The sequence below is a fragment of the Pteropus medius genome, unplaced genomic scaffold (assembly GCF_902729225.1).
Source record: "Pteropus medius unplaced genomic scaffold, Ma_sr-lr_union100, whole genome shotgun sequence".
Taxonomy (NCBI): Eukaryota; Metazoa; Chordata; class Mammalia; order Chiroptera; family Pteropodidae; genus Pteropus; species Pteropus medius.
Window position 1 is genome coordinate 2,704,470 of NW_024355523.1, and position 15,200 is coordinate 2,719,669.

The 15,200-nt window shown below is 36.5% G+C and overlaps 1 long non-coding RNA gene across 4 annotated transcripts in view; it reads left to right on the top strand.

Annotated features, from left to right (window-relative positions):
- LOC120599655 (uncharacterized) overlaps positions 1 to 15,200 on the top strand; it is a 461,597-nt gene that overhangs the window by 104,479 nt on the left and 341,918 nt on the right. For all 4 annotated transcript variants that reach the window (XR_005651960.1, XR_005651961.1, XR_005651959.1 and 1 more), the window contains exon 2: positions 4,417 to 4,518. This is a non-coding gene — a long non-coding RNA (uncharacterized LOC120599655). The remainder of the gene's footprint in view (positions 1 to 4,416; positions 4,519 to 15,200) is intronic.

The window sequence follows — 15,200 nt, forward strand, 5'->3', positions numbered from 1 at the left end:
ATAAGTGTGTGAAATCTGAAGAGGAATTTTCTACTTAAATGACTAACCTTGTAATCAACTCTTTGTTCTGCTTCTGTAGACATGCTTGCTGCATAGGCCGAAGGGTAGGGTGACTTTGAAATCAACTAAAGACTCACCCTCCCCTTTGCTTGTTCTGTCTAGATAACAGATGTATCCCCTTTGCTTGTCCTCTGTAACTGCCCGTAGCCCATAGCAACTCCCACGCTCTATAACTGGCTGAGGACAAATTAACCAATCGGCTCCTGCCAACTGTAACTGCATGGATAAGTCCTATAAAAGCAAGATTACCCCTGAGCTCAGGGCCAGATCTTTAGAGCGCTAGCTCTTCTGGGACTGCAGTGTAATAAATCTGAGTTCTCCAACTCTCCGAGTATTGCTTGATTTTTTGCTGGTCTGATTTTTCTGCAACAAATCCACTGACATTCTTTATTAAAGAAAGATGTTTTTTGCTGAAAGAGTTTTAATCAGATTAAAAAATTCTGTTTCTAATTGTTTCAGTCATATAGGTAACAGAGATTTTATAGGTAACACACATTGTTTTAGACATTAAAATTGCTTAATGATTAAAACATTTCCAAACATTCTTTTAAAAATGTCTTCTCCATGCAAATCTTTTGAATATCAATTGCTTTTTCATTTACTAGTAAAATGTCATCTTGAAGTTAAATATTTTGTATATGTTTTTCTGAAAATATTTAAGTGGCAGATTATTTACTTTAATTTTCATTCCACAAACTTAAAAAAAAAAAAGAGCTTGTGTCTTTTTGTAAAAGAAAAATGAGCAATGTACCCTTAAATTAGCTTGACAGATATCTTAAGTACTTGCCACAGAATGTCCAGAGAAATATTTTTATGTTATAAAAGATTTTTAAGGTGGTTTCTTATTTATCATTGTATATGCTATAATTTGAAGACCTTTTGAAAAACATAAAATTAACCACAGTAACATTAGTAACATCCTGTAGCACTTTATGAATATAAGATTTCAATTTGTGTGCTGAAAAGACTGACTAATGATACGATAATTTCAAATACGTAATTACCTCTGCAATTTTATCCACATTTTTTTTTAAAGAAAATAGTACTTAAATTGGTTGTATCAACAGTGAGTACATTCACACAGTTTTTCTGTAATTTTTTTTTTTTTTGATAATATATCTTCTCCAGATCTTTCCTTTAATAACTCAGAGAAAGCTACTGCATTCTTAAAACAGAAGCTGGCAAATATCATAAACTGAGACATTGTTTTTAACTTGCAGCCAACTCTACAGCAAACCTCCTACACTGTGTAAGTGTTCTAATACTCATTTTGTTCAGATCTTTAGCAGTGTTGTCTATGAATCTTCCAACACTAATTAACAACAAAAGAAATGTTTCACTATGCTATATTCTTCTTATTTCAGTCATTTTTAAAAATCATGACATGACAGGAAAAGATATACTCCCCCAGTAGTATGTAAATTTTGTTTTTGTTAAGTAGGACACCCAAAAGATGGTCTAAACTTCATTTCTAAGTTTAGCATAATTTTGTAAATACTAAATTGAATTTTGCATGACTATAAACACTGGTGGAAAAATGATATTTTTTTAACCAAATTATTGTTAACTCTTATTAGAACATTGTTGATTTTTATGTATGAATGTGGCTGATGAAGTAGAAGTAGAACTGTCAGCTTTGCTGTTAGCTATTTACCACAGATCTAGAATTTCAACAGGGAGGAAATGTATATCTATTCATTGGCATCTTATTAAGTTAATAAAATAATAGATATGATGCTACATAGAAAAATGTGTAACATAAGTACTAGGTCAAAAAACTAATCTATGAAACTTTATGTGCTTTATAATAACAATTAACTTAAAAGACAGGAATAGAATATAGAAAAAATTAAAAAGCTCTACAAGGGTGTTAAGATTAAGAATATTTTGCTTTTTTCTTGGGACACTTTTTGTGCTATTTTTGTTTTATTGTTTAGAATTTTAAGGAGGCACTTTTGCATCATATTTTCCTATTTTCTTCTTACAGAAAGTTTTGAATCTGCATGAAAGTTTTGAATCTGCATGAAAGTTAATTTACCTTCCATATACAAGTACACACTTTCTTGCACCATGACCAATACTGGATTTTATAATTCTTTTCAATCACTGCTAATTTGATCAGGAAGGAAATTATATTGCAATGTTTTCTTTTCTTTATTTCTGTGAATACCAGTAATGTGTTTATAGACTGTTTGGTTTCACCTTTTGTTAATTATCAGAGTATGAGAGACCTCCAACTATGCTGTACAAGATAGTTCTCACTTCATATCAGTGCCAGGTGTATGTTTTTATTTTCCATATTTCCCTGGCATTTTATGTGTTTATTTTTCAATCTATGCTTGTATTTTCTTTGCGGTCAAATTTGGATAACAGGTGGCATATAGTAGTTCCTAGATGCTTTACAAATAATTGTTAAATGAATGGATGAATGAATAAATGCCCTTTATACATTTTCTAATGGAGTATTTAGGTTTTGCTTACGAATCTGTAAAACTTTCTCTGTATTAGAAAGAAACTCTTTAGGCATATGTCACAAAATTTTTAAAAATCTGTCACATTATTTTTATTATTTATTTTAATTTGAGAAACAATGAAATTTCATATAGTTATGTAGTCAAATGTGTTCTGTTTATGGTTTCTATATTTGGTGTTTTGCTGAGGAATTCTGTCCTTTCCCTCCAGTCCTTCCTTTCCTCCTTTGTATTGTTGTGTGTGTGTTTTTGAGCACATGGAGCTTAGTGTAGCAGGGTGAGATGTAAGGACCTGACTTCTCTCCAACCTGGAGACTTCACTGTACCAGCACCACTTACTGGATCATTATCCCTTGATTTGAAATGTAGTCTCGATGATACATCAAGTATTTACATATATTTAAATCTGCTTCTGGGCTTTCTCTACTCTGCCATGGAACTAATTGTAGTAGTGGTTTTGATCTTCTTTAGTGTAGCTTTGTTGTATTTTTAATACTCAAATAAATCTCTCTTTCATTTCTCTATTTTTCTATTGAACTATTTTTACTTTTATCCTTTCTGATGAATTTGGGGAATGCTTTTTTCATGAAAATTTTCATGTAAATGGGAATAAATTCTGTATACCTTAGATATGTTTGAGCCTTCAGCAAAGATTACACCCTCTGCCCTACGCTTTTAGACCAGAGACCATCTCCTAGTACCACTCCCTAAGTTTTAGGAGAGTTTTAGGAAGCACTGCAGACTAGTTCTCTAATATATAACATATTCTATGGGCTCTTAGATTTTGTTTGTTTGGTTTTTAAACTTATGAACTTTCAGAGTTCTTTGAGGGGTTTTTAAGTTGAGATTTTAATTACCTTTTCAGTAGCTGCTTGTTTTCATTTTTTATGGAAGATTTTGAAAATTCATTTCCATTTCTATTTTAAATAAGCTATAGATAATGGCTGAGCCAAAAGTACATTCACGAGGATGGTGTGTGCTTTTGGAAAAGATCAAGGATGCCTGTTTTTCTCTGATACCTCTAACCGGATGCTTCTTGTACCCAAAATAGATCCCTGAGGCTGGTCCTGGATGAAGCCTTTAACGCTAAATGCAGTCAGCCAGGAATAGTTAAAAAGGACATAATAAAACTGCTTGCTGGTTTATTGCTGTAGGCTTGCAGGAAAACTAGTCCTAATGTGCTCTGGGAAATTTCTTCTACAGCATGTTGTCTTGCCTCCACTTTTAAGATTTAATCCTAAAAAGTACAGGAGCATGCACTAGAAAAATGCTCTCCTATCTCTGGAATCATCTGACCAGGAAGAAGGGGCATAACCTTATGTCTATCAGTGTTCTAAGTGACTTTAAGGCAGCTTTATTCAAAGTCTTAACATATTTTGACCTTTCAAAATAAGAAACACCTGGTCAGTACATCTTTGGCAATAGGTCCCGTTAAATATGACGCAGGGGCTTCTTTTGTTATGATCGCTCTCTGACATAGAGATTGATAAATATGATGGCATAAATCTCACAAATGTGTCCACAGTTTTGTGCTATGTTGCTGCCCCGAAACTCTGACATCCTGCAGACCCAAATCAGATGGGCCTGTTGTTTGTTGCTTTGATTTTTCACACTGACTGAGTGACCCAAAGCAATTTGCCATAAAGAGGTTTTTAAAAAGTCTTAAATAATCATCCTTTCCTGGTTTCCCTTCTACATAAAAACTCAAGAGACACAGCAATGACAGTATAAATAAATGAATCTAAATGAACTGCTTCAACAGTTAAAAACAACAGTTGCCTTGAAAACTAATCACATTCACTGAATGGAATAGTTTTTAGTAGGCTTCCATATTATTATTATTTGTAGCTTTTAGAGCTTATTTGTCATCATTTCTTTCTTACAGACATAGCTGCTGATTTGCCTGAGCAGCCCATGGGGCACCTGCAGCAGCTTCCTGGGCTAGAAGGATTATGGCTCAAAGGCAGCTAGTGGCCTGGCTTTACAGGTAAGGTTTTAAAAACAAATTAGTGCAAATGCTTGACTTTGTTTATCGTTGTTTTTCTTTCCATTGAATTGTCTCTGATTTAATTTCTCTGCAGTGTACACCCTGGTTTGAACTACCTCTATTATCCAACTTAATTTGTGATTTGTTACAAAGTCATGGCTCTGTTATGGTGGTCTAAACCAGGGGTCCCCAACCCGGGTGTCATGGACTGGTACCAGTCCATGGTCTGTTAGGAACCGGGCTGCACAGCAGGAGGCGAGCAAGCAAAGCTTCATCTGTATTTGCAGCCGCTCCCCAGCACTAGCATCAAGGCCTCAGCTCCACCTCAGATCATGAGGCATTAGATTTTCATAGGAGCACCGGACCTTGGTGCCAAAAAAATTGGGTACCGCTAGTCTGAATAATCCAGCTCCAGAAATGAAACAGCACATTCTCCTGACTTCAGTTGAGGAACAAATGTTTGAGAGATTATCAAGTATAAGATAAAGAAAAAATCACTGAATTAAAAAAGTCAATATTGTTTTTAAAACTCACACTTTTAACAACTTAGTAAGTATATGAACATTTACTAACTGCCAATTATTTTCCAGGCACAATTTTTTTAAAAAGCCAGGCAGAGATAATAAACAATTGAATTCATCCTTTCATCTCCAGTCATTTACACAATTTACTCCCTAGAGAACAGAAGAACTTTTTTATTATTTATTACAAATTTTTTCAAATACTTCATGAAAGAAGATGGATTATAAAATACTCTATACAAATGGTATTTGGCATTTTATGAATTCTTTTAAAACCCAAGTCAGTTCAAGTCACCCTTACACTAACATCCTTCGGGACATCCCATCCGATTCAGATCGAAAGCCAACAGTGAGCCATATGCCCGTTTTACCACGGCCCTTCTCTGATCCCAGCTCTCCTGCTACCTCTTCCACTCTTGGCTTTGGCCACACTGACCAGCTCCCTTTTCCTGGACCCCATCCAGGTGTGTTCTGCTGCCAAGTATTTGCACTCACAGTCCTTTTTGTCTAGAAAATTCTTCCTGCAGGTGTCCACATCATTTCTTCCCTCCCTTTTCAGAGAGGCCTCCTGAACCACTTTATTTAAAATCACGACCTTGGTATCACCCCTTGACCCAGACACACACTGCCCAACACCCTCCCCTGCTTTATTTTTCATCATGGCCCTTATTTCTATTGAGTATGATAAGGTATTTATTTATTTACTTGTTCACTGATTGATTTTTCCACTGGAATATAAGCTCAGTAAGGGAAAGATTTTGTTTGTTTTCTTCACTGTAGTATCTTCAATGTCTACAACAGTGTCCAGCCATGGTCAACATTAAATTAATATTTAATTTTAATAGTTGTTAAAAAAAAAAGCAAAAAAGTAGAGGTAATGGCAAACCATACTGGGTGTTTTTCATGTTGATCTGATCTTTGTAAGTAGAAAGGAGAAGTTGATAGAACAAGAGTGAAGATGATATTTATACATTTAATTCATTAATTAGTTAATTAATTATTAATATATGCCCTGCCTAAATTCTAAAACTGATATTTAAAAAAAGATATAAAATAGTACTAGAAATGGGAGGGCAACAATTATTTTGAACATTTTTTCTTAAACTTTTTTACAACATTAATACCTTTTATGATGAAGGCTATAAGCCCTTTCTTTAGAATAATGCAAATAAATACATATCACACACACACACACACACACACACACACACACACACACACACACACAAATATTCCAAGGGTTTTATGAACCCTTACCAGTTCATTCATGGTGTAGGCAGAGGTCCCTAACCTTTTTTGGCACCAGGGACCGGTGCTCCTATGAGAATCTAATGCCTGATGATCTGAGGTGGAGCCGAGGTGGTGATGCTAGCACAGGGGAGCAGCTGCAAATGCAGATGAGACTATGCTTGCTCGCCTCCTGCTGTGTGGCCCAATTTCTAACAGGCCAGGGATCCTGGTGCAGAGACACGGAGAAGTATACCACATGGCAAAGTTAATATAATTGCTATGATTCAGCACCAAATTTTATCTGACAAGTTAAAAAAAATTTAAATAAAAACGGCAAGACAATGAATTCTTTAAGGAAAAAGAAGCAGTCAGGGAAAAGCGATATAGTTGTTACACACGTAGTCTGTGCATCATCTTATCCTAGGCTTTTAGAATATGTCCCATTTCACAGAATTCCCATAACACTCATTTGAGGAAGTTATTATTATCCACATTTTATATATAAGGGAAGAAAGAGCAGAAATAGAATTTGAATCCAGTTCTCTGTAATATCCAAAGGTTATGATCCTTTAAATTTTAAGTCAAAAATAAGTATACCAGTTTGTCAGTGAGGAAAACACATTGTGTAGGGGTGTGTGTGTGTGTGTGTGTGTGTGTGTGTGTGCATGCACATGACACTAAACCCTAATAGATTAGAATTTTCTATGGGGTAGGAAAATAATGGCATTTCAAGTTTCCTCAGACCTCTTTTCACTGGGCAGATTATAGATATAAAACTTGGGGGGCTAAGAAGTTTAATGTAGCAATTAACTTTTGTGTACTTTGATGGTAGATGCTGTGTTTTTATTTCTGACACATTTTCTGCTATCTCAAACCATTCTGCTTTGTATATGGAAGCCACTCAGGAAATAGCGGGCATCTGACTGGTCATATTTAGGTCATTTTAGATGTCTCAGAATCTAGTATATGTTAAATAACCTAGACATCTCATTTATGTTTGGAAGGGGTCTTGAGAAATCCAAATGCATAGCCGCAATTCATAGCAGCCAGCATTTTAATAGCTAATGTTAATTGAGCACTTACTAAGCTCTAGGCTGTGTTTTAACTTCATGAATTATCTTTCAACATCCAAACCATCTGTCAACTGAGCCAAAATAGACCGGTCAGTTCTGTCAAATTTTATTCATATCAGCTCAATCAAAACCACCCAGTCAAAATGAAAATTGGATACAGTCTTAAATCTACTTCCTAGAGGCCAGAGTAGAACTCATTTATATACTGTAGTTTCAGCTATTTTTCTAAGGCCCCAGTTTAAAATGATTCAGATTATGGCGAGACAATGAAGTCACCCTCCCCTGCCAAGCTGTCCTGTCAACTTCTTTCCTTCTAGGAGTTTGGCATCTCTTTAGGCAGATTGCTAATGATCAATCAAAAATAGAGCAACTGAGGGACGAGGCTCCAGGAGGCATCTGAAATAACAACAGCCTTTCATAAGCAAAACCTGACAGGTGGAGACTTGGCAATCCTACACTGAAAAGGGCAATTGTCATGTTGCATGGCTGATTTAAAAGGATCTTGGCATTTTGTTATCATATTAAGAGGAAACCATTAGTGAGAGTAACCTTTTAATATTAATGCAACTTACAAATCTAATTATTGCTGAAATTCAGCACTCTACACTGTAAAGACATTTGTCTAGATTTTTATTTAAAAAGAGAGATGGAGTTCAGTCATAAATGTATTCAAATTCATGAGATACTGGAGCTCTAGCACTCTAACTACCCACCCATGCTCTGTTTACATACTAAAATAGCAATTTAGGACGGGAGATGTCTTTTCAGTTTTACTGACTCCAGAGAGTTGTTGGGCAGGCTCAGTGCAAAGCTGTGTAGTTCGGGTCATTTTTGGCTATACCTGGTTTACCTAGCAAGCCTATATATTTCGAGTTGGCTTCATCTCAACAGATTTACCACTGGACCCACTCCTGCCTCACTAGAACAATCACAGGTGGAACTGTAGAGGACGCCCTGGTGCTGGGTTGAGGGGGGTGGTGGGAGGGGGTGAGATGAGGAAGGTGGAGCTAAATAAAGATGAATCTGCCAGTGACAGAAGGAGCAAGGACTAAGTGAAGAAAAAGACGACAGAGACGCTGGCATAACTGCGGAGCACATTCTTGGGTAAAATATTCTAGCTTTTGAGTGAAGCAAGCTTCGGAATTATGTTGGCTTGTAGCACTGCTAGGAAGAGTTACAGTCTGAGAGTTATATTCTCTATAGCCAATACAATATTAGAAGCAAAGGTTTCACTTTTCTTTGGACATTTGTATCAAATTATAATTGCATGAGCAGAAAGTTTAGTTTTTAAGCATTAGAAGAGTAAATTATAGTTTTTAAGATGCACCCAGGATTTTGTTCTTATTCTGAAAAGATACTTTATTACTCACAGTTCCAAGAGGAAGGAGCCATGCCATGCCACGCAGGGACACACTAGAGAACACTGAGGTTGACCATAGGCAAAAAGAGCAAGGGGGGCTTTGGAAAAGCCTTTATTCTGGTTTTCCAGGGAAGGAATGGGTGAGGCTCAGTAAGTAGGCTAATCAGGTTTAGGATTCACTGGTTTGAATATAATTCCACGGGTAAGGAGTTGGGGTGGTACTGAGGTTGCTTCTAGTTGTCAGATACCCAGCCTCGAGGTAGTCAGGACTGGGGAGTAGTGTCTCACATTTTAAGAGCTGATAAAAGGGTGGGAGAGGTTAGGCTTTAGAATGGTTAGTTTGCATATGAAAGGCATGCTCTGGGAAGAGTCTTTTTGCTATCTCTAAAATCTGTTAACCCAGAGAGGAGCAGCCCTACCCTAACCAGCAAGGTCCTAGTTGTGGAAACATCAGGTACAGAAAATGGAAAACTGTAGTTAATACAGTTATGATCGGCCTTCGCTGTTCTCTTTCTTTCTCTTTACACATGGAAAATAAGTGTACCAGGAAAATAAACACCACCAATCCTATCTCCTAAGGACCTCTTGGGTGTCTCTGCAAGGAGAAAGCCAATGTTGCCTGGTTGCACGACAGAAGAGTAACCAGTTCACTCTGATTTACTCAAAATTTGGGCCTACTTGGTCTGGAGAGAATCTTGAGCCTCCATCTGGCAGGTACTATGGGTGATTCTTAGATGAGAGATCTTTGCCAATGGTCGGGCTCTGATGTGCTATAGGAACAATACGCCTTATAGATGTGGCTTTGGGACACTGCCATTTCCATCTGAATATTTTCATGAAATATACAAAATAAACTCTTATATTTTCACTATTATAAAATTATCAAGAAGTATTTAAAAAAACACTCTTTGCTCGAGGTTTGCCTTTTCCTTGACTATCATCTCCCTCTGATATCCATTCCCCTTCCTCCACCCCATCCATTAAGTCATTCCTGTAGTGTTTATATTTTCAAAATGCTCTTATCTGTACTTACCTGGAGGAAAATACGTTCCATTACTATCTAAATTCTCTCTTTTCAGATACAGCTAAAGTTTCACCTTCAAGTTGTTCATTCATTCAGTTAATGCTAATTGGGCACTTAGTCTATGCCAGCATTGTTTTAGAGTAAAGCCAGGAACAAAACAGATAAAAATACCTTCCTACATGGTCCTGAGAGCCTAAGGAGAGAGTCAGACAATTAAAAAAAAAAGCAAATATATAGAATGCCGGATGGTTAGTGTCATAGAGAAAAATAAAGCCAGAATAGAGAGTTTGGGTTAGAAGAGAAATATTGCTACTTTATGTAGAGTGGCAAGGGCGGTCCCTCCGTCACTGGTAAAGTGAGCTTGGCTCTCTTGTTTTCCATGTAGAGGGAACAGCATATGTAAGTTCTCTAAGATGGTAATGCATTTGGAGTGTTCCAGGAAAAGCAAGGAGGCCAATGTGACTGAAAAAAGGTGATAGAAAGGGAGAAGAGCGGGAGATAAAACCAGACACTGATGGGCAGAGGATCGGGAAAGGAAGATGTTGGGCCCTGCCAACCATTGTGAGGACCTGTGCGAAATGGAAAGATATAGGCGGGTTCTGAGTGGTAGAATAGCATGGAGAGATTTACATTTTAACAGGACCATGCTGACTTCAGAGAATAGTTTACAGGGGTTAAGGACAGCATTTAGGGAGCTTTTGCCATATTGCAGGTGAAAGATGATGGGGGTTTAGGCCAGTAGTAGAAATGGAAGGAAGGAGAACAGTAAGAGTCTGGATATAGTTTAAAGGTAGAGCCAACAGGGTCTAGGTGAGACTTGGAATGTTGGAAGAAAGAGAAGTCTAAAATACGTTCAAGGGTATTTACTAAGTAAATGTAAGAATAAAGTTTCCACTAATTGAGCTGGGTAAACCTGCAGGAGGAGCTACTTACAATGGAGTAGGTAGGTGGGCGAATGGAGGCGATGACTGAAGAGTTCCACATTAAGTTCCACATAGCGGTTAGACCCATAAATGGAAATGGTGAGTAGGCAGTTAAACATACAAGTCTGGAGTTTGGGGAAAATATAAATTTGGAAATTATATAAGTAGTAGTTGTAGCCATGTGACTGAATAAGACCACATAGATAGTATAGACTTAAGAACATCCAAACCTGTAGAGAATTTTTATAAGAGATTATTTGAGCTGAACCGAAGACATGCCAGGAAGCAAGATCTCAAATCCTTGCCATAATGGATAATGACAGTTCGTTTTCCAATTTTCTCTTAGTTTCAGGTATACAGTACAATGGTTAGACATTTATATAATTTGTGACGTGATTCTCTGATGATTCTCGCACCCATTGGGCACCATACACAGATGTTACAATAATAGCGACTCTATTCCCTATGATATACTCTAAATCCCCATAACTGTTTTGTAACTATGAATTTGTACTTTTTTCATCCCTTCATCTTTTTCTGGATGACAGTTTTACAGTTCCTTTTATCCTTTTGGCATTAAAGAAGGAACCGTAAGGAAGATTACATGAAGGCGAGAGAAAGCAAGAAGGAGAATTAGATTACAAGATAGTTAATGATTGAATTTACTATCTATGATTGGATTACAGAATAGTTAATAAAAACTTATGTGCTTTCTTAAGGGTAGTTATGCTTCTGAGGGCTCTGAAAAAGAGGATTACTCCTGCATTTCAAAGATGTGTTAACCTAGATGCACAAGAGCAATGAACAGGACTTGCTTAAAGCAAAGATAAACCTTTTACTAAGCAAGTTATATGCCTGGCATGAGATTACTCACCATGACCTGCCCAGTTAGGAATTTACAATCAGATCACCCTGTGAGGTTACTTTGTTAGATTTATTACAGTGCCTCTTTTTTGTCTATGCTGCTTAAAATACTGTCCCAGCAAAGGTGCTCAGTAAGTGTTTACGTGAGAATAGGTGGGTACATTGTGACATAAATACCTGCAATATACTGTATTGTACTACTTTGATATTGTTTCATGGATAGATTTCTAGTTTAATCAATGTTGAGTGAAGTGCTACTAATCACACATCTTGAATGAGAAGCAGGAATGAAGTGAGTGCTAAAATGCCACATGATACGTGTGTGTGTGTGTGTGTGTGTGTGTGTGTGTGTGTATTACATGTGATCTTCTTAGTCCTGAAAACAAAAGACAAAGGGAAGATTGATTTATTTGCCTGTCTCTCTTCCTCCCTAGTCTATGATTCCACGTTGCCAAAGGCCATGCCTATTTGGTCTCTGTATCTTCAGTACAAAAACAGTACCTGGAGATTAGAGGCATTAAAAAAATGTTTATTGGCAAGCATGAATTAAAAGATGAATGAAGAGTAAGTGATAATACAGAAGGGGTAGAATCTTTGAAGAAAAGCCCTTTATGAAATTTGAGTAGGTCTTGGAGACTTGCACTGGTTTTGAACATCCAAAACTAAGAAAAATTATTTTAAGATTCTGAGTCTCGAAGATTGTTTTATTTAAATCTGTTGCATTGAGGATTCCACTAACACCTTAAGCACATTTTCTTATAATTGTTCTTCACAGCTCACTGATCATAATAATTTAATTTATTATTAACAGGAACATCACTCACTATAGTTAGAATTCCATTATAGTTTAACAACAATAAATCATTTTCCACTAAAGTTAAATATCACCAAAACTTCTAAGGCAATACTCCTATCTGATCTTGGTCCTTGGTCCCATAATGACAGTGTTGCTTTGCAAGCCTGAGTTTAGGGTTTTATGCTCAGTTGATATCCACTTCAAGAGGAAGAGCTGAAGACGCATATTCACCTCTGGCTAGATGTTCTGACTTGACCAAAATCTACTTCCAAGTCAGGATCTGTTTTCTCAAAGGAGAGTTATTTGCTAAAGAGCGCCATATAGTTTTGCCACAAAAATCTTAGGAAGCTGTACTGAGATTCTCCTAGGGATACTTGCTCCCTATGGCATTCGAATCTGCTGCAGACTCTGTAAGCCCCATCAGGTCTGCAGGCTCTGGAGTCCCCAGTGGTGGGGTTGCTTATTGCAGTCTAAAAGAGCAAGAGAGCTCCTCTTGCCCAGGGCCCACTGACTAAGTCCCCTCCGCTTAACTAAATTATAGACAGATTTCTTCCTGACTGTAGGCCCTTGACCTACCTTTTCTTAGAGCACTTATTTGAGAGAATTTGTGATTATAGATTTGTTCTCTGCCACTTTGGAATATAAATCTTCTTCCAGACTTTTACCAGCTTTACCATCTATAAATGTCTTTGTTAAGGACCTGGGAACCGTCACTTTGAAATATAAGTATTGAAGCGGATAACATCCTTATCTTCCAGTCTCTGTGGAGAGTAGAAGCCTAAGTTCCATATGCAACAATTAGCAGACACAGATGGTCTAATCACATTGACCAACCTCGTCTTATGTCTTCCAGTACTTTTCCACTGGTTCACTTGAGCCCTTAAAAGTCCTTCCTCTTTTTATTTCAGTAGAATTGAGTTTGATCTTTCTCCACTATTGCAGTAGCCTTGAATAAAAGTTTCCTTGCCAGTTTAACTCCATCCAGCGCAATTTTTCTTTGACCATTGAGAGCTCATGCATTATTTGGTAAATGGGTTAAAGCAATATCACTGAATATTGTATGTGTTGCCTAGAAATATAAAAGAAAAAAGAAATGAAAGCCCTCATCAAATATTGTAACATCATTCCCAGTAGCTTGAGCAAGCATATGAACTCAGAATCTGTGCTATGTACATTCATACTGATAAACTCTGCCCAGAGTAAAATTGTGTTTCTTTCTCCTTTGTCTAATAGTCTCAGGATCCATCACTGCACATTTCCCAATTTTCTACTAATATAAATTAGCAAAATTTTACAATTCTTTTGTTATGTATGTCTTCTTATAGGAGGGAGTCTCTCTATACTTGCTCCTCCTCTAGATTTAACTTTGGATATAGGACTAGAAAAAATGAAGGGTGGCAGTTATAGGCATAAGAGCAATTGATAACCTCAGGCAAGATAATTATTTCAGGTGAGATCAATATAGAGTTTTCAAGCTAGAGAGCATCATACTATTCACACAGGGAAGAAGGAGTTGTTTCCACTAACCAGGGTTGGAGGGTTCATTGATTTGGGGGATTCAGGGGATTCAGATTCATCTGGATTGACCCAAATCACAGGGCCCACTCTTTTACAACTGTCCCACTTGTCACATAAGCGACCTGGCAAGGCAGTGAATTTTACTTACCTTGTAGTAAAGCAACGCCAGATCTGGCTCTTCGTCTAAGTTTCAAGTTATAACAGCCCTATAACTACAAGAATTCAGAGGCTTTTAAAGGGAATTATAAAACCTCCCTGTACTTCTGACCATGTCTTGAAGCAAGAGTTGTAAACATTAGTTGGTTATTTTTGTAGCTCTCAGTGCAGGGTGAAGCAGCTATCTCATCCCATAGCATTTATGTATCACATAATAATTGTCTATTCAATATCATGTTTAAGCATACATTTGATTCACAGGACCACAGGTCATAATCTTAAAAAATGTTTTGCCACTTTAGGACTTAGACTACTTGTGTCCTAATCTCTCTATAACTGAACTGTTGCTGCATTCGAACCCAATTAAATGGGTAACCAAACAAAAATTAAGAACATTTATTACCGGAACCCTTAACTAAGAAAATTCTAGAAAAATATATTTTAGGAATAAGGAAAATCTCAGAAGGTGATCTGAAATACAAAAGAGAATAGTGAGCAATAGTATTAGTAAATTTCTAGGTAAATTTAAACAAACATTGTGTGAAAAATAATGATGACAATAATAATAATAAGTATAATTTGAAAGATTAAAAATCAGAAACAAAATAGTGACAACAGTACCACATAAGTGTAAGGAAGATAATTAGAATTTTGTGTTCCAATGTCTTTGCATTGTTTTGGGAGGGTAAGATATTAATTACCTTCAAACTTAATTAATTATGCATAACCACACTTGAAGGGTAACCACTGAAATAATAGAAATAAACTGTATAACTTCCAAATCAGTAAAGGAATAAATGAAATATGAAATCAAATAAAAGCATGTTTTAATTAATCCAGTAAAACCAACAAAAGAGAGAATAGAACATAAACAATAAATAAAATAGAACGTGCTAAGATAGTAGAAACATCACCAAATATATCACTAATTACAGTAAATGTGAAAATACTAAGCTCACTACTTTGAAAAGAGAGATTCTCAAATTGAGTTGAAAAATAAGTAGCTATGCTCTATTTAAGAAATGAGAGGGAAGTAAATGAAGATGGTCAAAAGGTACAAACTTCCAATTATAAGATAAATAAGTCCTGAGGATGTAATGTACAGCACGGTGACCACAGGTAACACTGCTATATGATATATTTGAAAGTTGTTAAGAGAGTAAATCCTAAGAGTTCTCACCACAAGGATAAAAACATTTTTTTCTCTCTTTCTTTTT